Source organism: Malania oleifera, chromosome 2 (assembly GCF_029873635.1).
Source record: "Malania oleifera isolate guangnan ecotype guangnan chromosome 2, ASM2987363v1, whole genome shotgun sequence".
Classification (NCBI taxonomy): Eukaryota; Viridiplantae; Streptophyta; class Magnoliopsida; order Santalales; family Ximeniaceae; genus Malania; species Malania oleifera.
The window spans coordinates 45,940,016-45,967,787 of NC_080418.1; positions in this window are offsets into that span (position 1 = coordinate 45,940,016).

Genomic DNA, 27,772 nt, shown 5'->3' on the forward strand with positions numbered 1-27,772 from the left:
TATATATATATATATATATGCATACATACATATATATATATATATATATATATATATATATATATATATATGAAAAAGCTACCAATTTAATAATTATGTATGAAAGACTCTATGACCTTGTTTTCTCATGGGAAATAATTTTTTTAACTTCAATTTTTTTCATAATTAAAAAAATGACACCTTATTTTTTCATGTTTTCAAATTTGTAGAGGAAAATTGAAAAATATTTGTTTAATATACTTTTAAAAGTTTTCCATATAAATTTTGAAGTACTTAAATTATTATTTAAAAATTTAACCATTTCATGGTCTTTTAGTGTGTACACTAACGAGTTCTCTTTTGTGTTTTGCGGGTTTATCATATTTCAATGCCAATCTACAATCCGAGCTTACCAAGAAAGCATTTTGCAGCAATAGTTTCATTTGTTTTTTAATGGGTGCACGTGTGGTGAGTGTGGCAGCTAGGTGTGTGGAGCTCATACTCTCGTGATTGGCGACACGTGTCCACTCTTGAGCATCCATTGGACTGGGTATGCCATGCCAGATTGTGATGATCACAAAACATGAAATCTCTCACTCACAGCAGGCCTAAAAGGAAGGGAGTCATACCATTACCACAGATGGTTTCAAATCTTAATTCATATTACATTAAAAAATAACACATATTTCAATCTAGCCCCCCAGTGCGGGAACAAATAACCTAACAGATATCCACGATCTCACCAAGAGAAATTCTGTGATTGACATTCACTCCAATATGAGTATATTTTTTTCTTCCCCTCCAAACAGATAACCCATGTAATTAATTATACCCATGCAAACCCATGTAATTAATTATACCTATGCACAACAGCTACATTCAACTCTCACAAAAAAATTTCATGAGTTGCGTACGTACCAATATATATATATATAGAGTCCTAAGATGAACGCCTAGTCCCTTGTGAGAATAATTAAAAATGATATATGGCACCTCTCTAGCAAAGCCCATGCAAAACCCTACCTAGCTAACTACTGTATTGTTGTATTAATTTAATACATTAGTATGGAAAACCTGCCGACAAGATATCCGAAGCGGATTTTCAGGGGGTAAATGTAGCTCTTACTCATCTCCTGTTTGAGCTCTTTGCTTTTGTACATTATCTGCACTGTTCCTGATTCTCCTGCTATGTCTCTCATCCTCTGATCCACAACTAAACCACCTAGCCGCCTTTAATTGACATGCCCACTCAAACCTATCTGCAACTTTGTGCTGCTCTTGTTTCAACCTTAGCTTTCATGTTTTCAAAAAGTGGGAAAGGGATTTTTGTTGGACCCCAACTACTCTTTCAATCACTGCAAACCCACACTGGTTTTATTAGGTTGATGGGAAATATGTGTAAATAGGTAGAGCCAACTAAAATAATTGCTGCTTTAGCTTTTTATGGGCCGATCAGTTTAAATTAATGATCATTACACATCTCCTAATTATGTCATCTTTGTCCCTAGCTGCAATAGCTTGTTTTTGAAAGGGAGGAAAAAGGAAGGAGGAGGGTTTGTTTGGTTAGGGTGATTTTGGGAACTGTAATTTTTTAGGTAGTTGATTATCCTAGTTTATGATTATCACGTTATGTAATTAACATACTAATTGGTAAAGGAAAAAAAAAGAAAAGGGAACTTGCTTTTAATTATGGTAAGTAATCGAAACCACTGGCAATTAGTTTTTGAGTGGTTTCCATAAACCATTGGTGGAGAGCATGTGTAGTAATTAATTAAGCCCTTATTTAAGAAAAATGAAATAATTTCGGTCTATTTTACTTTCAGGATTCCATAAAATTAATATTTTTTTGGGTTTTCAGATGCTTGTCCCATTAAGCCTTGAGTATCATTACCGCATGGGTTAACAAGGCCATTTCAATAAATGAATTAGCTTGGGAGTATGGTTTAGTATTACACACATATAGCAGATCCAAAGAAAATATAAGAAAAATTAGTGTAATATTATAACAATTTACATCTCATGAGGATCGAATTGGAGGTGATGCATGTATCTAGCGATTCGAGTAAAAGTCAACCTCAATTCTCCACACGGTCACGTAATCATTCTTGGTTCCCATAAGAGGACATTGTAGTTTAGGGAAGGGGCTACAATGAACACCCATGATCCCACACTAATAGCTTCTCATCCCCTGTCTAGGTGGAAGATCCAAGATCTCCATCTTGAGGACTTATGAGAATTTTTTATATGATTGAAGCAAGCATAGAAGAACTCTATATGACTAACATTCTTGCTCTTGGTTTTTGCACCTTTGTATAGAAAATAATCTATTGTGGGAAAGACCATCACCTATTTAGAAGAGCAAGCAGCTTGATCGAGTGAAAACTGGTCTATATGCTCATTTACGCACTAATGACATTGGTTTAGTATCGCACCTACGTTTATGGAGATGTTGCGAAAATATCTAATATATCATTTGTGAAATTACGTTAAAATTTCAACATTGAGCTACATCTTTTAGGAAGTCGTTGTCTATGTTATGAAAATCTCTTAACATAGTGTAATTAGTAGGTCATCTTAAATGTTGACCTAAATTTTTTAGAGTTTTTAATTAGAATCTTTATGACTCTATGAGTCTGATCTCGTTTTGATTATGACAAAAACAATGTTTCTCACTAGTGCACTAAGCTTCTTAAACAGCTTTATCCTTGCATGCACTAATGGTAGGAACTCAAGCAAATCATACGGATTATGAAGATCAAGCTTCATTTATGGCAACTGAAAAATCAAAAGAATGAATACCTAATTGCTATTGCATTTGCATTCATTTTTTGGTTTCTAATAATTATATGGTTTGTAATAATGCATTTGTATGCATGATATGGTTTAATGCTCAACATGATCGTAGATTGACCATAGGGAACCAAATGACCGTAAGGCACCCTTTGGTCGACCGATGCTAGATTTTTAGGGTTGGCTCAAAGACCTTAGATTGGCCTTAGGTTCCCACACATATAGTGCACAAGACCCCACTATAGTTCACATGTCATCAAGGTAAAATTAAAATCAGATAATGGACCTTAGGCTAAAATCATAAGGTCGGGCTTCGGGCGATCAAACCAAGTGTTGACCTTATTGGTCATGCTCAGTTTTGATTATGACAAATACTCATTGTATCTAATGAGCATTTGAGGTTTTGTGCAGAAACTAAGGGTGATAAGATCAAGATGTGCACAAAGCAAGAAAAGCTTGAAGACCAATTTATAATTCAGCATTGTAATATATTTATATTGGTCTGTAATAGTAAGTAGGTATTTGGTTTGTAATAAGCTCACACACATCACATGTATGATTTACTATGTAAGCTCAAACAAACCATGAATGAGAAAATGACCATAGAAAGACCTTGGGGTTTTCGGTCGACCGACACCGGACTTTTTCGGTGTCTTCAAATTGAACCCCAAGTGCCCCTAGGACACTCACACTTTCACATATATTTGTAAGGCATTTAAATAGGGCTTGATTGTGTCAAGACGAGACCGAAATGCACACTTGGTGCACTTTCGATCGACCGGCCAAATCAATTCATTTTTGGCCTAGTTGACCGAACCATACCTGGGTCAACCGTTGACCAAGGTCCCGGTCGACCGAGACCTTACAGTTCATTTGACCCCGGTCGATCGATCCACCTGGGAGTCAACATTTTGACCTCCCGGTCGACCGACCACTTTTTGTACTCCAACTACCTAGTCAACCGGAGGGTCGTCGAGAGAATTCCCAGCGGTCTAGTCGACCAAACCAACCAGTTCAAAATGGCCTGGTCGACCAAACCTCAAAAATTTGGAAAATCGCCTTGCCTTGGTCGACCGACCACTCAGTTCAAATTATTCCTGGTCGACCGTACCACTTGAGTCCTGGTCGACCGAGACATTTCTGGTCGATAGGACCTCTCGGGTTGCCCTGATTTTTTTACCGTAGTTAATATTTTTAAATAGGGTTAAAATACTTTAAACATCATTAAACCTTCTTAATAATACCCAATAGGTCCGCAACGGTCATATTTTCTCCCATGTCTATATATATGACTTCATTTGAGAAAATTAAGGGTAATTTTAGCCACCTTGATTAGGGAAGAATTCTCTGAAAAATAAAAACCCTATACTACTCATTTTCTTACTCAAATCACTCATACTTGCCTTCTATTACTGCCTACATCATTTGTAAGTGGATTGAGTGTGTTTGAATAGGTTTGCTCTCCTTATTTTGTTTGCTTGGCACGATTTTATTAGAGAGCAAAACCTAAGGATTCTTAGGGGACTTTGTTGATAAGTCTATCCTAAGAAGACCTTGTTAGATCTTCTAAGCTTGCTCTTTCATTGCAATATCCTGAGAAGATCTTATAGTATTTTGTTTGCAAAATCTTTTCAAAATCATTTTCAAATATCTAGTGTGCTTTATATTGATAAATATATTTGAAGAGATATTTGTTTATGAGATAGTGGTCTTTGTTGCAATATTCTTTCACTCATATATTATTTGTTGAATACAAAGATTACGCATCTTTTGCAAACCGAGCATATACTTCATTTAATACTCACATGCTTGAGATATCTTGCTGGTTGAAATACTGGAGACATGACATCTTTGTGTGAACTTATTTTTTGAATATCATGTGATACAAAGATTGCTTGTTTGCCACTCTCACGTACTCATTACACATATAGAAAATACCTTTGAGAGTTGAACCATTTAGATCACATTGAGCTTACATATTATTTCATATTGTGGTGTACGTCATTGCTCGCATTTGGGTACATATCTGCTTTATACGAAAGCTTATTCATTGTACCATTTGATTGTATTTTAAATACTGTTGTATTCCCAAGCACGGGCCTGAAGAGGGAGACTAGCCCTATAATAGTCCCGGATTGGCTTAGACCCGGTTAGGAAAGTTAGGTGCGTTGTCCTGTTAAGGCATGTAGGTTGAGGTCAGCCCCGCTAATTAACCTGGTTAAGGTTGAGGTCAGCCCTGTGTTAATTTGACCTTGTTGTAAACGGTGCCGCTCCACCCTTAAGTGAGTTATTAGTGGAATCCTCCGGCTTGCGAGCTAGAGGCGGGGACGTATTCACAGTTGGCCAAACCTCGATAACATATCGTGTGTTTGTTTATATTCATGCAGTTTATATTTACTGCACATGTATGTTATGGGTGAATGATGTGTATGACTTAATTTCCACGTTATACTTATCTACACATTTGGAAATTGCATAGACTGACCCTAAGTTGTGTATTCACCGTTGTTGGATAAATTAACCTAGGTGAAAAAGTTTTAAATTCCAATTCACCCCCCCTCTTGGGAATACACCAATTCTAACACCAAGCAAGTCAAGTTGCCTTGGTCGACCGAATCATAGAATGGTTAAATAATTGACTTGTCGTCGGGCAATCAAAGTCAAATGAATTGAGTGTTCATTGACGACTGAACTCATGCCCTTACTTTTTCCAACAATTCAGGCACTCGAACCACACATTTCAATTACCTTGTCACCGACCGACTATTCAAGTTTGGCAAACCGAACCTGAGTCCAGGCAACCAAACCTCAGACATAATGGAAAATCGTCTCTGTCAGCAAACTGAACCCTCATTCAAGCACCCGAGCTTGAAAAGTTACCTTTTCCTGTTGTGTTTGTTCGGGCGACCGAACCCATGGCTCAGTCAACCGAAACTCTTGGGTTGGCAAAATTTTATAACGGTTAATTGGGGTTAAATAGGGTTAATTTCTTAAGCACATTTTAAATATTTTTAATAATTCCTTGAGTGTCTCCAACGGTCATAATATTGGCATTCTCTATATATATGGGTTCATTTGCAAAATTAACATGAGATCAGCAATATCATTGAGGCAAAAATCCTCTGAATTTTCAAAGGCATATTTTTCATATATCAAGCCTATACTCTCTTTGTTTGTCATTCCTTTGAAAGATCAAGTTTCCTAAGAGTGTTCTTGAGTGATTGTAGTGCTTAAACTCTCATGGCTAAAGATTGATTTATTGTTTTCTATTGAGAGTTTTAGATAGGGTTTTTCCCCCGATTTAATTAATAAATCTTTGCGTGGGAAAACCTTTGTAGCTAGTGAGTCTTTGCATCATTGTTGCATAAATCATCAAACTTGTGGTTTTTGATTGTGCTAAATATTTTTCACAAGCTTACTTATTTTCAAATATCTCTTGAGCTATTATTTTGAGAAAATCATTTCTAAGATATTTTGAATACACTTGTTGGAACTCTTTGAAACTTGTTGTGATTGATTTACATTGATACTTCATTTCAAAGATTGTTTGGAAATACACTCTAGGACTTGATTGCACATTAGCATCTGATTGAGTGTTTAGCACACGTTATTGGTACTAAGTATATTTACTATCATCCATGCGTGCATATTTATCTGGACTATATTGTGGTATATATTTGCTTGATTAGAAGCACTTCATTTGTATGCAAAAATTATATTGATTATTGTAGTCAATACGTGGGCCTAAAGAGGGAGACTTGCCCTGGTAAAAGTCCCGGATTGGCTTTAACTCGATTAGGAAAGTTAGGTGCACCATTCTGGTAAGGTATTGTAAACGGTGTCGCTCCACCCATGATGTGAGCCCTTAGTGGAGTCCTTGTGCTTGTGAGCGGCAGCAAGGACGTAGGCAGGATTGGCCAAACCCCGATATCATATTCGGTGTCAAGTTTATATTTTCTGCATTATAGTCAGCTTTGTGCTTGATTTAATTCCCTTACTGAATATATTGCATATCTGAGTGGCACGATATTGCATTTGATTGGGAAATATTGTAATTGCATTGCATATACTAAAAATGTTTAATATATCATATCGGCAATTTCATACAAACTTAGATTGCCCCTAGGCTGTGTAATACTGTTGCTGGATTAGTTGAACCTAGGAGCAAATGTTTTAATCTCAAATTCACCCCCTTTTGGGATTGTACAAAAGTCAACAATCTTTAATTTTTGAATTTGTATAAATATGGTTAAAATTTAATTGTTTGTGCAATCTATATACTCTACCCAAAATGTAACATATAGGTTGGATAATCGTACACATTATGGATAGAAAGTTGACGTACTTTTAGATAGGAACTAACCCAACTAGAAAGGTTATGATTATTTCTTCAACAAATGAAAACATGCTTGCCTAGTAACATTGAATGTCACCCAGTCATCACGTAATAAAGCTCATAAGCATCGGATATTACTATGTACAAAATTTATGTCATGAGAGCTTTGTCAACTAAAATAGTTAGACCCTTTAATATTTAGAAACACTTGAAAATTGTGCTTAGAATTAATGTTTAAAAACTCTTGAATTTATGAATTTGGTTATTTCTAACTCCAAGTTTCACTCTATGTATTTTGTATCTTTTAAGGAACTTGAATCATTTTGTCAACACATAAACACAATTAGCTAGTGTTAAACAGTCAAACACCACTTTATCTTTTTTCTTTTTTTCCTCATTTACTTTTTTCTATATTTCATTTATTACTTTCTATTCCTTTCCTTTTTTTTTTTTTTCTAATTTATGCCTGATAACCTTTGCCCTTCCTCTTTATCATTTGTATGATATTCTATAACATATATGCGCTCATGAAATATAATGCGATCTCAAAATCTCTGAAACGATTAACATAACGAGTTTACTACCACCAATACGCCATCTCCATAACCAATATATCATAAACTTTGACATCATCAAAAGGTACTTTTTGCATTTTTTTTTTCAATAGACATAATTTTGGCATACTAGTAGTGGGACACCTATCTCAAAGGGTCCTTTGCACACATTTTGGTCAAATGCCTCTCTTTTTTTTATTTCGCACACCCAGCGGAACCTTTTATGCATGCTAGTAGTTCCAAAATGTAGTAAATATTATTTTTGGAAATGTGGCTTATACTGAGTGGAATGCATGTGTTGGGAAAGCATGGTGATGCAAAAAACAAAGATGATGGTTGTAGGAGGAAATCGTCGACTGCTTGGTTGATGGCTGTATAAGCGACCATTTGCTCTCGGTATCAAACTGTCGATGGTTTTAGTTTGTAGAAGAAATAACTCTTAGCATTTTACTGTCGATGGTTCGCTTGAAACTATCGATGGTTTTGTTTGGCATAGGTTATGGATTTTTTAATTTGGAGATCAATAGATTGGGGGATTCAAAGGTTTTTCATCTGAAATTTGCTATAGAAGCATTTTAGATGTATTCTTAGTCTTCTGTGTGTATAGGGTTAAACAAATAAATTGTTGATCTTATAGGTCATATCATGTTTTGATTATGAAAAATACTTTGGTATTTAATGCTTGATGAGTTTATGTGCAGGATCAATTGGAAGTATCATATAATGCACATGGACTTGAAAGAAAATGAAGACCCAAAGTGTTTATTGTTGTAATTTTTATTTCACTTTATTTTGGGGGTTATAATATTCATTATAGTCTGTGATAATTAATGCATTGCATGCATGATAGGACAAATAAACTCAAGACCATAAATTGACTTTAGGAATCTCCTTTCAGTTGACCTCCAATCAACTGACGGCAGATTTTTGGGACTAAGTAAGAAGACCTTTGAAAATACCCTAGGTCATTGCACAAACACTTAGGAAAGTCCCCATTATCATATATGCTATTAGGGGAAATCAATTTTTAAAATTAGGACTTAAATGCACACTTTGAGTGTGTTCAGTCGATCGAACCCAAACCTACATAGAATATTCGGTCGACCGAACCTCCTAGGGTCAATTGTTGACCATTTGGTCGATCACTTTTAAAATGAGCTTGCACTGCACGGTCAACCGAATTGGCACGTGGCTGATTCCCAACACCCTTGTCGACCAAACTTCTAGTTGAAAAATGACCCAATCGACCAAACCTCTAAATTTGGTCAACCGAACATATCTTGATCGAGCAAACCTTAGAGGGTCCAAAATTGCCAAAATTTGGTAGACCAAAACCTCAGTTCAAAAATGCCCTGGTCGATTGAACTTAGTGATATGGTCGACCGAACCTCAAATATGGTCGAACGAAACTCTCGAGTTGCTTGATTTTTACTGAGGTTAAAACGCGGTTATTTTTTATTAACCTTACTTAAACTTTCTCAAAAATACCAAATGGGTCCTGAACGGTTATAACTTTTGGAGTTTCTATATATACTCCCTCATTTGGGTTGATTAGTGATGGATTAGAAAACATCATTAGCCATATTCTCTCTAAAATTCCAAACACCCATTTTTCACATACAAGCTTACCACCTCCATTCTTACTCATTCTCCTTGCAAAAATCATTTAGTAAGATTATTTTAGTGATCATTCTATAAAGTTTATACTCTCATTGATTGTATTTGATTGAGATTGATTTTATTGAGAGTAGGCTTTGAGTTTTCCCTTGTGATTTCATTCATAACTCATTTTTGTGAAAACTCTTTAGAGCTTAGGAGTCTTGCATTATTGTTTGTGAAATATTTTTTACAAACTAGTCTAAAATATTTCTTGTGTTTATTTTTGAGAAAAACATTTTTAAGATATTTTCTTGTGTGCTTAAGATCTTTGATACTGCAGTTTGTGATCGATATTATTATCTTGACCCAAAGATCCTAGCACATACACTCTCACATTCTGATTGTTATACTTGCATAACTTTGAGAGTAGATATTTAAACTACATTGAGCTTATTATATCCTATCATATTGTAGTGCGTTGATTATACTTGTAAAAGTCTGCTTATCGGAGAAGCATAAATTTTGTACACAAAATTTATATTGTGAATTGGTTGTATTCTAGGCGTAGCCTGAGGAGGGCGTTAATCCTTCTTGGAAGCATTGATTGTAAAGGTTGAGGTCAGCCTTGATTTAATTTGACCTGGTTGTATCAGGTTCCACTCCACCCGTTAAGTGAGCTGTAGTGGAATCTTTGTACTTGTGAACAAAGGCGAGGACGTAAGCAGTATTGGCCGAACCCCAATAACATATTTATTGTTAGCTCTCTGTTTAATTTCTGCACTTTCAATTTCGCACATGTATGCTAGTACTTGAACTGCTGTGAATGTTTTAATTGTTTTAAATATTTGCATGCATACTTGCTTAGGGAAATGAGTCCTTTATAGAAAGACCATGGGTTGTGTAATACTATTGCTGGATTACTTGAACCTAGGGGAGAAATTTTTAATTCTCCAATTCTCCCCCCTCTTGGAATTGCACCAAAGTCAACATAAACTATATTTATAACCCTTCATATAAGCTTTACAATCTAATAGTAAAAATCAGCCGCTTGCTCCCGTGGATGTATGCACATTGCCAAACCACGTAAATTCTCATGTCTTTGATTTTATTGCTTTCCTTAGTTCTCATTGTAATTGATTGTTTCACATATCCATATTTTGTTGCTTGCATTACTTGTTCGAATTCATTTTTTTGGTTTCCACTACGCATTGGCTTTGAAATTTAGGCCACTCTGCACAAAAAATTGTTGTAAGAGCTATTGGTTGCAATGGTTGGGATTTCTTGTACGACATTTGATATTGGTAAGTTCGATGGAATGGAAAATTATGGACGTTGGCAGAGGAGGGTCAGGGACGTTTTGGTGCAGCAATGTATAGTCATGACACTATACAAAAAATAGCTAGAGAGCATGGATGACACAAATTGGAAGGAGTTAGAAGCGAAAGCTATGGCTATTGTTAGGCTTTGTCTAGCCGATGACGTGATGTATCACATCATGGATGAAGAATGATCGACGGTAATTTGATTGAAACTGGAGAGTCGGTACATGTCCAAGTCTTTATCAAACAAGTTGTATCTTAAGAAAAGACTCTATAGGCTTAAGATGGCAGAGGGTTCGGACCTAAATCAACAAATTGATGTATTAATCAGATTATTAGCAATCTGAAGCTTGTTGATGTGAAGTTTGAGGATGAATACAAAGCGTTGATAATGCTAAATTCCCTACCTATGTCTCCTATGTATGAGAATCTGGTTGCCACTCTAACATAAGGGAAAGAGACTTTGGAGTTGGAGGTTATCACAAGTGCCATATTTAGTTTCCATCAAAGGAAGAAGGTCAATGACAAAAATACTGAAGGTGAAGGGCTCATGGTGAAGGGGAACCAGGATCATAAGAAGGCCAAGTTCTTGGGTAGACCGAGTAATAATAGGGCTCAGTCTAATTCTAGGAAAAGGAAAGATGTGCAGTGTTTTAAGTGCGGGAAAAAAGGGGCACATAAAATGCAATTGTTTAGAGAAGAAGAAGGGGAATGCTGAAAACAAAAAGGGTTAATCAAACACAGCAAATGTAGTGGAAGAAGGAGACTCTAGGAGCGGTGATAGGGATATGCTATTGGTTTCATTAAGTTCAGATGAGTTCACGTATTCTTGATTCTTAGACTTTGCATGCTCTTATCATATGGCACCCAATAAAGATTGGTTCACCACTTACAGATTAGTAAATTATGGTTCCATTCTGAAGGAAAACAATGTTGCCTACAAAGTTGTTGGGATGAGAAATATCGGAATCAAGATATATGATGGTGTAGTGAGGACGTTATGTGATATTAGACACATATCTGAGTTGAGGAAGAATTTGATTTCGTTAGGAGCCTTAGATTGTAATGGATTTAGTTACAAGTCTGAATGTGGGGTAATGAAGGTGAGCAAGGGTGTTCTAACTTTGATGAAAGGGCTTAGAATACCGATGACTATCTATACACTATTGGGTACAACAGTTGTAGGTGGAACTATAGTTGTAGAGTCTGAGTCTGACAGTACCGTTTTGTGGCATATAAGGTTAGGACATATGGGTGAGTGTGGGATGAAGGAACTTTATAAGAGAAATCTTCTGAAGGTGGTCAAATTATGTAAGCTGAATTTCTGCAAGTATTGTATGCTTGGGAAGTAGAATAGGGTTCAGTTCATGAAAGCCACACACAAAACTGAGGGAATAGTTTACTACATTCATTCGTATGTTTAGGGGCCAGTGAGAGTGGCATCATGAATGGGGCTTGTGTACTTCATGAGTTTCATTGATAATTACTCATGAAAGTTCTGGGTGTACTTAATGCAGCTTAAGTTGGTGGCGTTTGTTAAGTTTAACTTGTGGAAAACTAAGGTGGAAAACTAGATTGTGAGAGTCATTCTGGTCAAACAATGGCACTGAGCACGCAAACTCGAGTTTCAGAGAGTTTTGCAAGAAGCATGGCATAAGGAGACATTTTACAGTACGCCAAACACCACAACAAAATGGTGTCATAAAAAGGATGAATTGAACCCTAACTGAAAGGGTTCAATGTCTCAGGATGAATGTTGGGCTTGTTACAAATTTCTGGGCTGAGGCAGTGAGTATGACCTTTTTCTTGGTTAACAGATTACGAAATGTGTCACAACATGGGAAAGTTGCTGAGGAGGTATGTACATGTAGGTAAAGAGGTAGACTACTTCATATTGAGAGTATTTAGGTGTCTAGCCTATGCACACATTCCTGGTCAATAGAGATGTGGTTTTCTATAAGAACGAAATGTTGCAGCGTACTCAGGAAGATAAATAGAAATAGGTGCTAGAAAAATGTAGTAGAAATGAGCATGTTGTGCAGGTGGAGTTCAAGACTCAAGGAAAAAATGCAGGGAGTTCTAGCTTAAAAGATCAATAGGTGGTGCGGGTGGACTTGAAAACTCAGGGCAGAGATGACACAGTGCAAAGAGCTCTAGCTCAAGAGACCAGTAGCATTGTAGTATAACTATATACAAACTCAGATGCATCGTCAGACCACCCCTCGGGTTTGGATTTGACAATCTCCTGTCTTATGCACTTATCACTAGCAATGGGGATCACACCACCTTTTAGGAGGTAGTGCACAGCTAGGAGAAAGGTAGTTGGATGGGTGCTATGGTGGAAAAGATGGAATCACTGCATAAGAACTAGACGTGGGACTTGGTAGAGCTTCCAGCTAGGTAGAGTGCGATTGGATGCAAGTGGGTGTACAAGAAGAAAGAAATAGTTTAAGAAAAAAAGAAAAAGAGAAGTTCAAGGCTCTAATGGTAGCAAAGGGATACTCGCAGAGGAAAGGAGTTGATTTTGATGAAATTTTCTCCTTTGTGGTTAGGCACACTTCCATCAGGGTGGTGTTGGGATTGGTGGCACAATATGACATACATTTGGAGTAGATAGACGTAAATATGACATTCCTCCATGGTGATTTGGAGGAGTTGATTTACATGACACAATTAAAAGGTTTTTTTCAACTTGGACATGAGCATTTGGTTTATAAACTAAGGAAGTTACTTTGTCAACTATAGTAGTCTCTTAGGCAGTGGTCCAAACAGTTTGACTCCTATATGATTCTTACAGCTACAAGAGGTGTGAGTACGATTGATGCATTTATGTGAGGAGTCTTGAGGGTGGTTTCCTCATATTTCGGTTGCTTTATGTCAATGACATGCTGATTGCTACAAAAGACATGACTGAGGTGAATCGGTTGAAGACTCTATTGAGTAAAGACTTCAATATGAAATTCTTGGGTGTAGCCAAAAGGATTCTTGGCATGAAGATTCGTAGGGACTGAGCTACAAGGAGATTGTGGCTATCTTAAGGCAGCTGTGTGGAGAAGGTGTTGTAGAGGTTTAGCATGACTAATACTAAACTGGTGAGTACACCATTAGTGAGTTATTTTAGGTTGTCTACCACTCCGTGCCAAAGGATGGACGGTGAGGTTTGTGACATGTCAAAGGTCCCCTATGCTAGTTCAATGGGGTGTCTAATGTATGTTATAGTGTGTAAAAGGCTAGACATGAGACATGCTATCGGTGTGGTGAGCAAGTTCTAAATCTGAGTCGATAGCATTTGGATGTAGTCAAGTGGATTCTCAGGTACTTAAGGGGTACAACCAGATATGACATTATGTTGAGTAGACAACGAAGTGATCCATCAGTGGTAAGGTATATGGATGCTAACTACGTAGGAGACTTGGATGATAGGAAGTCTGCCATGGTTACGTATTCACCCTTGTTGGAGGTTCTATTTATTTGATGTCTATGGCACAGTCGCTTGTTTTCTTATCTACTGTTGAGTCAGAGTAAATGGTAATGGCTGAGGCTACCAAGTAAGCATTGTGGCTCACAGAATTAGTCAAGGTATTGGCTGTTCAGTAAGGTGGAGTTTGGCTACAGTGTGATAGTCAGAGTGTCATCTATTTGGCAAAATACCAAGTGTATCATGTGAGGACAAAAGAACATTGACGTGCGGTTTCCTTGGGTTAGGGAACTGGTTGCTTCAAGTGAACCTCTACTTGATAAGGTTCACACGTTTGAGAATGCAGCTTTTATATTGACAAAGCCTGTCACGACGAACAAGTTCAAGCAATGCTTGGACTTGATCAACGTCTCTAACTGCTAGAAAAGGTGGTCCCAATCTACTATCCTATGTGGAGCAGCAGTTTAAGCTTTCATGTTTCTCCTAAGTGGTGAATATTCACCAAGGTGGAGATTGTTGGAGATGTGGCCCATATTGAGTGGAACGCATATGTTAGAAAAGCATGGTGATGTAAAGAACAAGGAAGCTAGTTGTAGGAAGGAGTCATCATCTGTTTGGTCGATGGTATGAACAATGTCTTGCTCTCGGTATCAAACTGTCGACAATTTCAGTCTACAAAAGAAACAACTCTCAGTATTTAACCATCGAAGGTTTGCCTAAAATCGTCGACGGTTTCGTTCGGCACAGGTTACGGATTTTTGAATTTGGAGATAAGTAAATTGGGGGATTCAAAGGTTTTTCATCCAGGATTTGCTACAAAAGTGTTTTAGATGTATTCTAAGTCTTTTGTGCATATGAGGTTAGATTTATAAACTATATTTGTAACCCTTGATGTAAGCTTTACAATATGATAGTGAAAATCAGCCGCTTGCTCCTGTGGATGTATTAATTTCCTTTATTCTCATTGTGATTACTTGTTTCGTATATTCATCATTGATTGCTTATAGTACTTGTTTGGATTCGATTAGTTGATTTGCACTGTGCATTGGCATTAACATTCAAGCCACTTTGCACAATAATTATCAATGGAAATAATGTTTTGTCAATGCCAATTAAGATTCGTAAATGACTTTTTGGCAACTTTTTGAAAAAAATTTCCCAAAGAAAATTTAATTTGCATGGTCTCTTAAAGCTCTCACGAGGTAGTAACTAGAATGAACATGATTGTGGGTGATTTAAAGGGTGAGATAAAATTCTATAGTGAGAACATTCAAAAAGATATATTTAAAGATTCATGATTTACAACAAGAACACCTAGTAAATGTTTTGTTGTAGTTTTCCCTTAATTTGTCCATAAGTGTCACCCAACCATTGCTTATGTGTCGTGATTCATGGGGATTCGAATAACCTTTATTATTATTATTATTATTATTATTATTATTATTATTATTATTATTATTATTATTATTATTGTTTCAAGTGGACAATGGGGGCAAATGTTGGTGGGCAATTCCACAATCTCTTCTTGGCTAAATCTTTGTTCATAATGATATTGACCAAGTTCAGCAGCATTAGAGGTTGTAGAGTCTTTTGACAAAAAATCATAGGGTGAAATGATCATAATGATCATCTATTGGATGATTACATTGAAGAGAGTGAAGAGAGTGAGCCCACAATTGATGAAAATTTTAAGTACTCTTTAGTGGCATATCGTCCTCATGAGAAGGAGGATTTTGACTCTATTGAATACAAAGAATTTAAGAACTCATTTTCGGATGAGGATTCAAAGTTTGGATTATTTATAACTCCAAGTTTGACCGGAGAATCGGTATAAATATGTCCATGTTCTATCTTGTAGAGACTCTAAATCTTTTTTTTAGCACATCTATATAATAAACCCAATATTAAACTGCCCAACGCCACTATATATATATATATATACATATTACTTTCTTGTGTCTTTAATGGACCAATTTTTTGTCACTTCCCTTTTTTTCTCTCATATTTATGACTTTTTGTGGCTTCTATAATTCTCTTTCTAGAGTCTCTATTCCACAAGGTATCTCTCATGAAATAAGACACTGTTTCAAAAACTATGTTGGCTAACTCAACGAGTCCACTGTTAATAATGTAAACCAATCGCCAAACATCACCAAAACATATTTTTATTTACCTAAAACAATAATATTAGATTATATTAATTTTCATTTAAATATGCACAAATAAAAATTTAAGTTTTAAAGTTATTAGTTCCATAATGCAATAATGAGTTATATGAATAAAATGAATAATACTGTGCAAGTAGTCCTATTAGGTAAGCATCTATTATAACAAAAAAGTTTATCTCATTGGTTATCCTCGATGGACATTTTAACTACTGGATTGCACTGCAGGAATCCGGTGGAGCAAATTACGGTGCAGATAAATTATTTGCATTAATTAATTATAAAGTATGGCTGATATAAAAAAGTATATATGTCTTGTGCTTGTCAGGTGAGATAGACATCCCCTGAATTAACATTGTTCAACTAGAAAATATTTATTGAAAGTCGTTGTCTAGGCTTTATATGTACATAACTTTTGTCACAGTCACTCGGCTCGTGAACCATGGTCTGTTTTTTTCTATGGCCGTGCCCCAAAATCAGAGCCTGAGTACAAAACTAATTGAAGAAAAAGAAGAGCCGAGAAACATATGGAATTATATAAGTTGCAAGAGACTTTCTAGATGATTAATTTTATTGGAGAATTTACTTATTTATACCTCATCATAAAATAAAGTCAAGGAAATAACGTGTTGTTGACTTTAAACATTTTTTCACCCTTTGTTTTTTGGGTGCAAGATTGAAGGTGCACAAGATCGATAAGAAAGTAAACTCTTTGGTATTGCAATACTTGAAAATAATTAGACATGCTTTTTACTTGCATAAATTCCTAATTAAGACTATTACTCGATATTTGGTACGCTTGACTATATGAATCGAGAGTGGAATTTAATAAAATATATGACAGAATTACAAAATCATAAGGACCAATCTTTTTCCATTGCTTTGTGTTCTTGCCTAACAAACAAATTAGGATATATTTAATAAAATTTGATCATTTCTTGGAAGTAGGGTGCTAGGCAAGAAAGCCATGTCAAAGATTTGTTACCTAGTTCCTTTCTCTCTCTAAAATTAGGTGACAACGTGTATTTTTACCAACCTCGTAGTTTTCTTTGGTATGATCTTCTTACAACTACGAGGGTGATAAGAATCCACGTTCTCACCTAATTTTAGGGAGAGAAAATAACTAGGTCACAGGGAGCTTGAAACTTTCGTACTTGAATGGTACTTCGCCTATCTTCAAATTTTTTAGAAAAAGTAATTCATTGAAAAGGAAGAGACAAGTAACGAGCTTGAAACTTTCATAAAAAACAAACAATAAGAGAAGTGTGGTCAAGCTTAAAGATAAAAGAGTACATAGATCACCTCCATGTATGATAAAATACACAAAATCTCGACCTAATTCACCAGCCTACAAGTTGTCTTTCACATGATCTTCTAGTTCATTTCTTAGATTGTCTAAACCCTCTCATCAAGATTTTTACAAGGGTAAAAAAAAAAACCCTAAACTATTGGGATTATTAACAATTTTTTTTGTTATTACTAATTCTATCAAATTATTTAGATTATTGACTTATATATTGATCCACAAGCAAACAAATGTGAGGTATCGATAGAAGATCACCCAAATTTTGGAATGTTTATTTTCTGTTATGAAAGGCTCTCTATGTGACTTATCTCTTTTCATGAAGGGAAAACCCAAATAGAATTTTTGTTTATAAAGAGTCATGAGAAGAGAGGCACAGTTTAAGCTCCCTCTTATATTCTAGATGATTGGTTCCTTTTTACACCTTCACATAAGGGACACAACCCAAATACATTATTCAAAACTAAATATCACATGCCTGTCACAATGTCCCGGAGAAGGGTCTAAAATGCTAAGCAATAATAATATTGAAATTTGATGGAGTCGCCACTAACCTAATATTTCACCTAGGTGTGGTTAGAATACCTAAATACTACTTGCTGATTGGTCTTCTAGGCTAATCCTATGCCAAGGAATTGGTAGCCTTGGTCTATTTTTACTAGAGTTGGGATTAGGAGTTTAGTTATGTGAGGGGAAGATATCAACACCCCCTAAACACCCGTTCTACAAATGATACCAACTTAATCATGAATTATCCCTAAATTGGATTTAATGGTGTTTAATTAACTCTCTTAAAATAGGCAGACAAATAAATAAGAAAATAAATAAATAAATAAAAATAAAAAGAAGAATAAAAATTACATTGCAATTTACGAATGTCTAATAAGACTTTCAAATAAGTGGATTTTGTTAGATAAAACCCCCTCACAACTAATATAACTGAATTCTAAAATACCTCTTTACCTTTAAAAAAAAAAAAAAATCATTGGGATGCACACACATACAGTCAAGCAAAATCCTCAAATTTGAAGCAAAAAAAACAAAAGTCGTTAAAAACATTCCAAGATTTTTATAAAATTTTATAAAAAATTTTCTAAAATTTTCCGACACATTACTAAAACTTTTTCGGATTTTTAAAGAATTTTCCTCATTTTATTGGCATTTTTATCTTCCCATTTTTATTTTATTTTTTAGTCAAAATAACTCACACATTTTGTTCTTTATTTTTTCAGATTTTTAAAAAAAATTTCTTTCTCATGATTTTTATTGATTTCCCTATTGTAAAAGTTAAAAATTAATTTCAAAAAACTAAAAATTGAAGTAAATAAATAAAATCTGTCGACACCCCAATTTTAACTAGGCCTTTTCGAAGAGACCTCATGTCAAAACCTTCCCACACTGGCTGTGGACCACACACATTCTTGTAGGTCCTACACTGGTTGTGGACCCCACACATTCTTGTAGGTCCCACACTGGTCATGGACCCCACACATCCTTATAGGTCCCACACTGCTTGTGGACCCCACACATTCACGTAGGTCCCACACTGGTTGTGGACCCCACACATTCTTGTAGGTCCTACACTGGTCGTGGACCCCACACGTCCTGGTAGGTCCCACACTACTTGTGGACCCCACACATCCTTGTAGGTCGCACACTGCTTGTGGACCCCATACATCTTTATAGGTCCTACATTGCTTGTGGGCCCCACATATCTCCATGGGGCCCCGCATGTGTTGTGGGCCCCATATCCCTTGGTACGCTAGCTCGGATTCCTACATCCGATGCACGTTACCCCCTGGTACGCTAGCTCGGGTTCCTACATTCGACGCACGTTACCCCTTGGTACGCTAGCTCGGATTCCTACATTCGAGGCACGTTACCCCCTGGTACGCTAGCTCGGGTTCCTACGTCCGACGCACGTTACCCCCTGGTACGCTAGCTCGGATTCCTACGTCCGATGCACGTTACCCTCTGGTACGCTAGCTCGGATTCCTACATCCGATGCACGTTACCCCATCTGGTACGCTAGCTCGGATTCCTACATCCGATGCACGTTACCCCATCGGGTACGCTAGCTCGGATTCCTACGTCCGATGCACGTTACCCCCTGGTACGCTAGCTCAGATTACTACATCCGATGCACGTTACCCCCCCTAGTACGCTAGCTCGTGTTCCTACATCCGACGCACGTTACCCCCTGGTACGCTAGCTCGGATTCCTACATCCGATGCACGTTACCCCCTAGTACGCTAGCTCGGATTCCTACATCCGATGCACGTTACCCCATCTAGTACGCTAGTTCGGATTCCTACATCCGATGCACATTACCCCCTGGTACGCTAACTCGGATTCCTACATCCGATGCATGTTAGCCCATATGGTAAGCTAGCTCGGATTCCTACATCCGATGCACGTTACTCCCTGGTACGCTAGCTTGGATTCCTACATCCGATGCACGTTACCCCATCTGGTATGCTAGCTCGGATTCCTACATCCGATGCACGTTACTCCCTGGTACGCTAGCTCAGATTCCTACATCCGATGCACGTTACCCCCCATTTGGTACGCTAGCTCGGGTTCCTACATCCGGTGCACGTTACCCGCTCTGGTGCGCTAGCTCGAATTCCTATGTCCGATGCACGTTACCTCTTTTGGCATGCTTGCACCTGCTAGCTCGGGTTCCTATAACCCTCAAATGGCTCGTGGACCCCATATTGCTAGTGGGCCCCACATATCTCAATTGGGCCCCATATGGTTTGTGGGCCCCACTTCTACGGGTACGCTAGCTCAGATTACTACATCTGATGCACATTAGCCCCCCTTTGGTATGCTAGCTTGGATCCACATATCCGGTGCCTTGCTAGCTCGGATTCCTGTAACCCTCAAATGGCTTGTGGACCCCACATGGCGCGTGGGCCCCACACATCTTTGATGGGCTCCGCACAACTTCTAGAACCCTCATATTATTATTATTATTATTATTATTATTATTATTATTATTATTATTATTATTTATTTTAATTTTTCAAATGCAAGCATACTTTGTCCCCCCATCATCATTCACCACATGTTATGTTTTTTCCATTTATCATTCTTCCCATGCTATATTCCCTTTATCATTCTTCATCCCATACTTTGTCCCCCTATCATCACTCACCACATGTCATGTTTCCTCCCTTTATCATTCTTCCCATACTATATTCCCCTCATCATTCTTCATCCCATACTTTGTCCCCCCATTATCACTCACCACATGTCATGTTTCCTCCTTTTATCATTCTTCCTATACTATATTCCTCTCATCATTCTTCATCCCATACTTTGTTCCCCCCATCATCACTCACCACATGTCATTTTTCCTCCCTTTATCATTCTTCCCATACTATATTCCATTCATCATTCTTCATCCCATACTTTGTCCCCCCATTATCACTCACCACATGTCATGTTTCCTTCCTTTATCATTTTTCCCATACTATATTCCCCTCATCATTCTTCATCCCATACTTTGTTCCCCCCATCATCACTCACCACATGTCATGTTTCCTTCCTTTATCATTCTTCCCATACTATATTCCCCTCATCATTCTTCATCCCATACTTTGTTCCCCCCATCATCACTCACCATATGTCATGTTTCCTCCCTTTATCATTCTTCTCATACTATATTCCCCTTATCATTCTTCATCCCATACTTTGTTCCCCCCATCATCACTCACCACATGTCATGTTATCTCCTTTTACCATTCTTCCCATGCTAATTTCCCTTCATCATTCTTCCCCCCATACTTTGTTCCCCCCATCATCACTCCCTTATGTCTTCTTTCCTATGCTTGCCCCAAGCTAAGCCTATAAATAGCCCTCTCATTCCAAGCACAAAGGGAAGAGAGCTCTTAATGGTGGTAAGGATAAGATTTCAAATATTGAAGTTTTCTATCATGAGTTTGTGAAGCTAGTTTTTTTTTAGTAAAGATCAAGAGGTCGACTGATCCCGTTTCCTATCGGTGCTGAGTCAACCGATTTGAAGTAGACATCCCGTGGCGCCTCAAATCAAAGCTCAAGAACAACTCTCGGGAAGATGTTGTAGAGCGCCTCTAGTAGACTCATCAACAGGAAAAGAAGACTGGAGCAGAGGAAAACGAAAGAAGATCAAGCGATCGATTAATCCCTTTTCCTACCGGTGCCGGGTCACTCCATTTGAAGAAGGTACTCCCTAGTTCCTTGAGTCGGAGCTCAAGAACAACCCTCGGGAAGGTGCTATAGACTAACCTCTGCGGATTCACAGACAGGAGAAGAAGACCGGAGGAGAAAAAGACGATAGGTAAGACCAATGAACTTTCTCTTCCTATGTTACATCTCCGCCCCCCTTTCCCGAACCAACCTCTGCTAGTTTATTTGATTCTATTTCATTTCTTATTTTATTTTAAATGGCTTCTTTTTAACTCATAAAAAAGAAAAAAAAAAACAGAAATTTTATAAAAGACACAAAAATTCAAAAAAAAAATTGTCAAAGAAAATTCAAAAATTTTTAAGGTTTTGAAATTTATTTACGTTTGAAAATTTTTGAAGAAAATCCAAGAAAGTTTCCAATATGTTTGGCAAAGGTTAGATCTGTTTCCCTACATTCAAGATTTTCAAAAATACATTCTAAAGTCATATCTTTAAAACTATGACTTTCATGATTGTTGTCTAAAATTCTGTTGTATTTGGAAGAACATTGGAAAACCCTGAAAAATCAACGGTCTCGACCAAGACCTTAAACTGGTTTTGCCCCCAAATTTGTCAACGTTTAATCGGCTCACCATTCCCGAACTGGTTCACCCCGGTTTTCTCCATTTCGCTTGTATATTATTGTTGTATCCATAAAATTCACAAAAATAACGAAATTTTCAAAAATTCCAAAAATATTTTCACATTTTTGATTTCAATTGATTTCATTTGTGTTATTTTGAAAGTTCGGGAAAAATCACAAAAATCATTTTCACACTTAGGAAAAATAACAAAAATATCTTTTTCGGCACAAGAAAAAATCATTCCAATCCCGAGCAAATTTCAAAAACCTCAGTATTTTTGATACTTAAAAAAAAAAACCTATAGATTTCAAAATCCCCGGAAGCATATTTTGTATCATATTTTCGATTTTCCTTCCTGTTGATTGCGACCAAGAGCATTGGCTCTTTGGGGTATTGGATTGCTCCGGTTATGAGGGAATACCTATATAGTATTTTCATTTTTTTTGAATTTTTAAAAGGAGTAATCTTTAAAGGCTTATTACATTTATTTCAGGAAAACTCTTTATTAATCTGGTACCATTCGTAAGAACGGGCGTGTAGGGGGTGCTAATACCTTCCCCTTGTGTAACCATACTCCCGAGCTCGACTTTGGTGACACAGACCGATTCTACCCCTAACGGGGTAGCAATCAAGTGTTCTAACCACACTTCAAAAGGTTAGTGGCGACTCCATCACACATCATTTTCACAAAAATTCACATTTTCAAAATACACATTCATTTTTCCCAGTTCGCAAGCCGATCCATTTTTAACTAGAGATTGGTTCTCTGGGCCGGGTCCGGGACGTCGCGATAGCTTGGCGACTCCGCTGGGGACATTGAGAGTTGAGCCAGTGATTAATTAAGAATTATCCCGATCTCAAATCTAGATAAGCCTTTTTGATTACTCCCTTTCATTTTTGTACGAATTTGGTTGCATATACATGAATAATTGTGAATGCCTTGCTTGCTTTGATTCGTGAATAAGCATGTGTTTGGTTCTTTTTGTTTTTGCTAAGCATGTGATTAGTAGTACCTTGGATAAGCATGATGTTTTGTTTCCCTTGCTATTTTATTAAGCATGTGTTTTGAATAATGGATGGACGTGAGGTAGGGGGGTCTAGGTTGAAATGATTAAACTCACACACTCTCACAGCTCTACGCGCGGGCTTTCCCAGTTAGGATTAGAAAGGAGTGTAATAGTGCCAGTTCCCATGTGGCATGGCCTATGGGGACCCGCGAACCACTCCGCTCAGTACGAGCTTTTTCCGGACCTCTGTGAGGGAGGATGAAGTTTCGATCTGGGACCTTTTTCAATAGGGTTAGAGCTTAACCACACATGATTGTCCATAATCCCTTACCTAGGGTAGAGCCTCAAAGGACCTTATGTACATAATTACCCTGGGGTTGGGACAGAGGCTCTATCCTTTTCCCTGTGACCTTACATGATTATAACTTGAGATTTTGTTACATCCCGCATTTCATGCTAGGCATTCCCATCAGCTCGGCCAAGGTTCTATTTAAAATCCGACTCATAGAGAGCATAGTAGTCCATCATGAAACTGAACCAGTGGTGCAATTGTACCCCGAAAGTCAACAAAAGAAGAGGGGTGACAGCACAAGTAAGGAATCGGTGCTTGAGATACCAGACAGGGTTGACATCAACGCTCGATCCAATTCCTTAAAGGAGCTGAGAGACATTTGAAAGGGGTTGACGCCTCGGGGACGATTGACTTTTTCTTAGGCGTATGGGCACATCGGTTTTCTATTGCATGTTTCCGTAGACTCCCACATGATTGAAGCATTGGCGGAATTCTAGAACCTGTCGTATTGTTGCTTTACTCTGGATGGGGTAGACCTTGCTCCCACTATAGAGGAATACACTTCACAATTGCATCTGGCTAAACTACCGACGCCCTACAGAACGTACACGCCCGCTCGAACATCTGTCATCAAGGATTTGTTCAAGGTCACCAAGGTTAAGGTCCAGAATCTGAGTGACTCAAAGGTCACTTGGGAACACCTGAAAGAGTTGATGAAGAATGAAGGAAAGGAAGAAGTCCAACTGCATCTGCTAGCATTAGCCATCTACGGCCTACTTATCTTCCCGAAGGAACTGGGAATCATCGATCATGCCACCATTGCCTTTATAGCACAAGTAAAGGAAGGGGTGAACCCAGTCTACGGTATTCTTGCTGAAACGTTCTGATCTCTTAACAGATGCTGGATGAGGAGACATGCTCGTTTGACCTGCTGTGTGCCATTGCTTTATGTGTGGATGATGAGCCATTTTCTTTGCATCCAGGGATTCTTTCGTGCTTCTTTCTCAACAATCAGAATACCTTTAGTAGAGTTCGAAGTAGCTCGTTGGGAAGAACACGCCAGCAGGACCGAATGGAAAAACAGGCTACAGAATCTAATCAGCAAGGGGATTGTATGGCAGGCACCGTGGATCGACCATCCCAAAGTGATATATAGATGTGGAAACCTTCCTTGGGTCCCACTTCTAAGTCCCTGGGGTGGAATATCCTAGGCACCACTTATGTTCCGAAGGCAAGTAGGCGCAATACAATTTGTACCCATGACCCATGGACTGGTAGACGCTCGGTTCACATATGAGGATGATGATAGCCAAAGAAAGATCCAGGAATTTTTTGTATCATGGAGGCATGTGTACATAGTTGAAGCAACCGATCAGAACTCGGGAGTCCAGGAGAGTTATGGACTATGGAAACGTGACAGGGTGGACCCTTGGTTCCTGTGCAAGGGAAGAACTCTGACAGACAAGAAACGGTCGAGAGAAACTATGTGTCCATCTAAAAGAATGACCTCCAGAGAACAGTTTCCAAAACGGGGTCCAGTAGATCCTCAACTTGAAACAAGCAAGCGACCGAAGATTCAGGGCTCGTCGTCAAAGAAAGCATCGGCAGTTTTGAGAAAAGAGAAGCAAAGACTTCAAAAGATGCTTGATCAAAAAGTCCAACAATTGAGGGAGTCAAAAGCAAAAACTGAGGAAAAATATCAGTACATATGAGACCTAGAGAAGTAGTATGAAAAACAGAGATACTATTTCAACAAAGTACTTGAAAATATGGAGCCTTGTGTAAATAAGACCAACTACTGGGAAGCCTAGTACAAAGCACTGAAACAGAAGGTGGAAAGTGCGGCTCTCACAAAGTTAGAACCAACCCCAGAAGATTCAAGCTGCCTCGTCAGGAGCAGACCAGGAAATCAGGATCTGACACCTATGTAGACTAGTTGGAAATTTTCTGTGTTTCTCACTAAAAATTGTATGAAAATTTGAAAGAAATTATAAGGATTTTTTTTAGAACCTTGGCTAAAGCACATAGGACTGCATGATTGCACCTTTTTCATACATACTCATAAACATCCATTACATGCATTTGCTCTAAAGGATGTAGGTTGTCATGAACAGGGAGGCGGAAACAAGTCAGACGTGACTGAGATCCAGCAAGATTGAGGCAAGTACGCACCCGTACAACACTTGTAGAAAAGCTAAGGACATGGCAGAACAGTTAGAGAGCCGTGTTCTGGGGATCAAGCAGGGGCAGGAAGAGCTGAACAATCAATTGAAGAAGATATTGGACCTACTGTTGAACAAAGGGAAGGCAGCCCAAGATCAAGATCATGAAGAAGAAAATGACCCCATCCACCCGCCCGATTTATAAGCCAATTCATGGGCAATCTTCTGGTCCGCCCCCATTCACCTCGAAGAAACCACCGCATGGCACACCACCTTTTATCCTAGCAGTGACAAGAATGAGGATACCCTCATCAGCAGTTGCGGGTGTAGGGACAAGTAAGACGGTGACGGAATACCGTTGTGACGAGCTAGAAGAACGGCTGAGCGCCATACAGGGGACTCGGACCGCCAGTACCGCCAGACCCTCAGATTACTGCCTAATGCCTAATGTAGTCCTTCCGCCAAAGTTTAAGATGCCAGACTTCAAGAAGTTTGATGGGACCACATGCCCTTAGACCCACCTCCGGATGTATTGTCAGTCAATGGCCGCCTATACCGATAATGAGAAGTTGATGATGCATTGCTTCCAAAGCAGTCTTACTGGAACAGCGTCTAGATGGTATGTCCAGCTGAATAAGGCCCAGATCCGTACGTGGGGTGACTTGGCCAATGCCTTCGAAGCGCAATATCGTCATATCTTGGAAATGGCTCTAGACAAGATGTCTCTTTCTGAAATGGAAAAAAAGCCAACAGAAACTTTCAGGGAGTATGCACACCATTGGAGAGACGCGGCCACTCAAGTAGACCCTTCGGTCAGCGACCGTGAGGCAATATCGATGTTCATAGGGACATTAAAAGATCCCTACCATTCACATCTAGTAGGGTCTACCCCTTATAACTTCATGGACATTGTGGCGGCAGGGGCCAGAGTGGAAGCCGACGTCAAAGCTGGATGAATAAAGACTAGCACTAACGATAACGGCCCAAGCAAGAAATGGGTCAAAGGTAAAAAGGAAGAAGAGACCCAAATGATACAGGGGTCTATCAGGAGCCTGAGACAAAGAAGCCGAAGTCAACAACCTAGGAGAAATTTCTACACGAAACCAGTAGTAAACCAAACACTACATATGGGTCCGAGGCCCCAGTTTGTAGCCCCCGCGCTTGTGCCAGCCCAGCCGAACATAACAACTCGCTTGAGCCAGCAGACACACATAAGGAATACACCCAAGAGTTTTCGGAGAGTGGAACCGATTCCCATGTCATACGCAGACTTATTCCCCCAGCTTCTAGAACAAAGGATGATATCTACCATCCCCGGGATTCCTCTCACCAATCCTCCCCCGCATTGGTATAATCTCGAGGTCCGATGCGCGTACCATGCCAATTCTCCAGGGCACCTTATTGACTAGTGTTGGGCCTTCAAACACAAGGTGCAAGATTTAAGGGATGCGGGTTGGTTGTCATTCAATGGGAAGCCGGTTGGTATTAAAGAAAATCCTTTGCCTGACTATGGAAAGGACAATGTTGGAATGATCGAACAACAAGATGAGGAAAAATCCAAAAGAATATGGGAGCAAATGACACTAGACTGGGTGTATAGTGAACTGACAACGGTGGGCGTAGAAGGATTAAAGGCTATTTGCCCTAAAGGCGCCCCATGCGCATGCCAAAATACTATGAAAAGATCAGTACAACAATGTGAGATTTTCCGGATTTTTCTAAGTAGCTTGATTGACAGCAAACGAGTGGAAGTTAGCTGCATTCAGAAAACGAATGAAGTTTCAGTCATAGGGGAATCTGACCATCCCTGATTCACCAACAGACCATTTATTCCCATCATGGGAAAAACCCCACAAGTCCCAGAGGCCCCAATTCGGGTAGTGATCTCAGCCCCTCGCCCTTTCGCATATTGCAGTGACCGGGTAGTGCCATGGAGGTACAATTGTGAAGTATGCACCGAAAGAGAAACTAGCAGTGCTGCTGAAGTAAGAGGGATAACCAGAAGTGAAAGGGTTTATACACCGGAGGTCTTGGAGAAAGTGCAACCTAGCC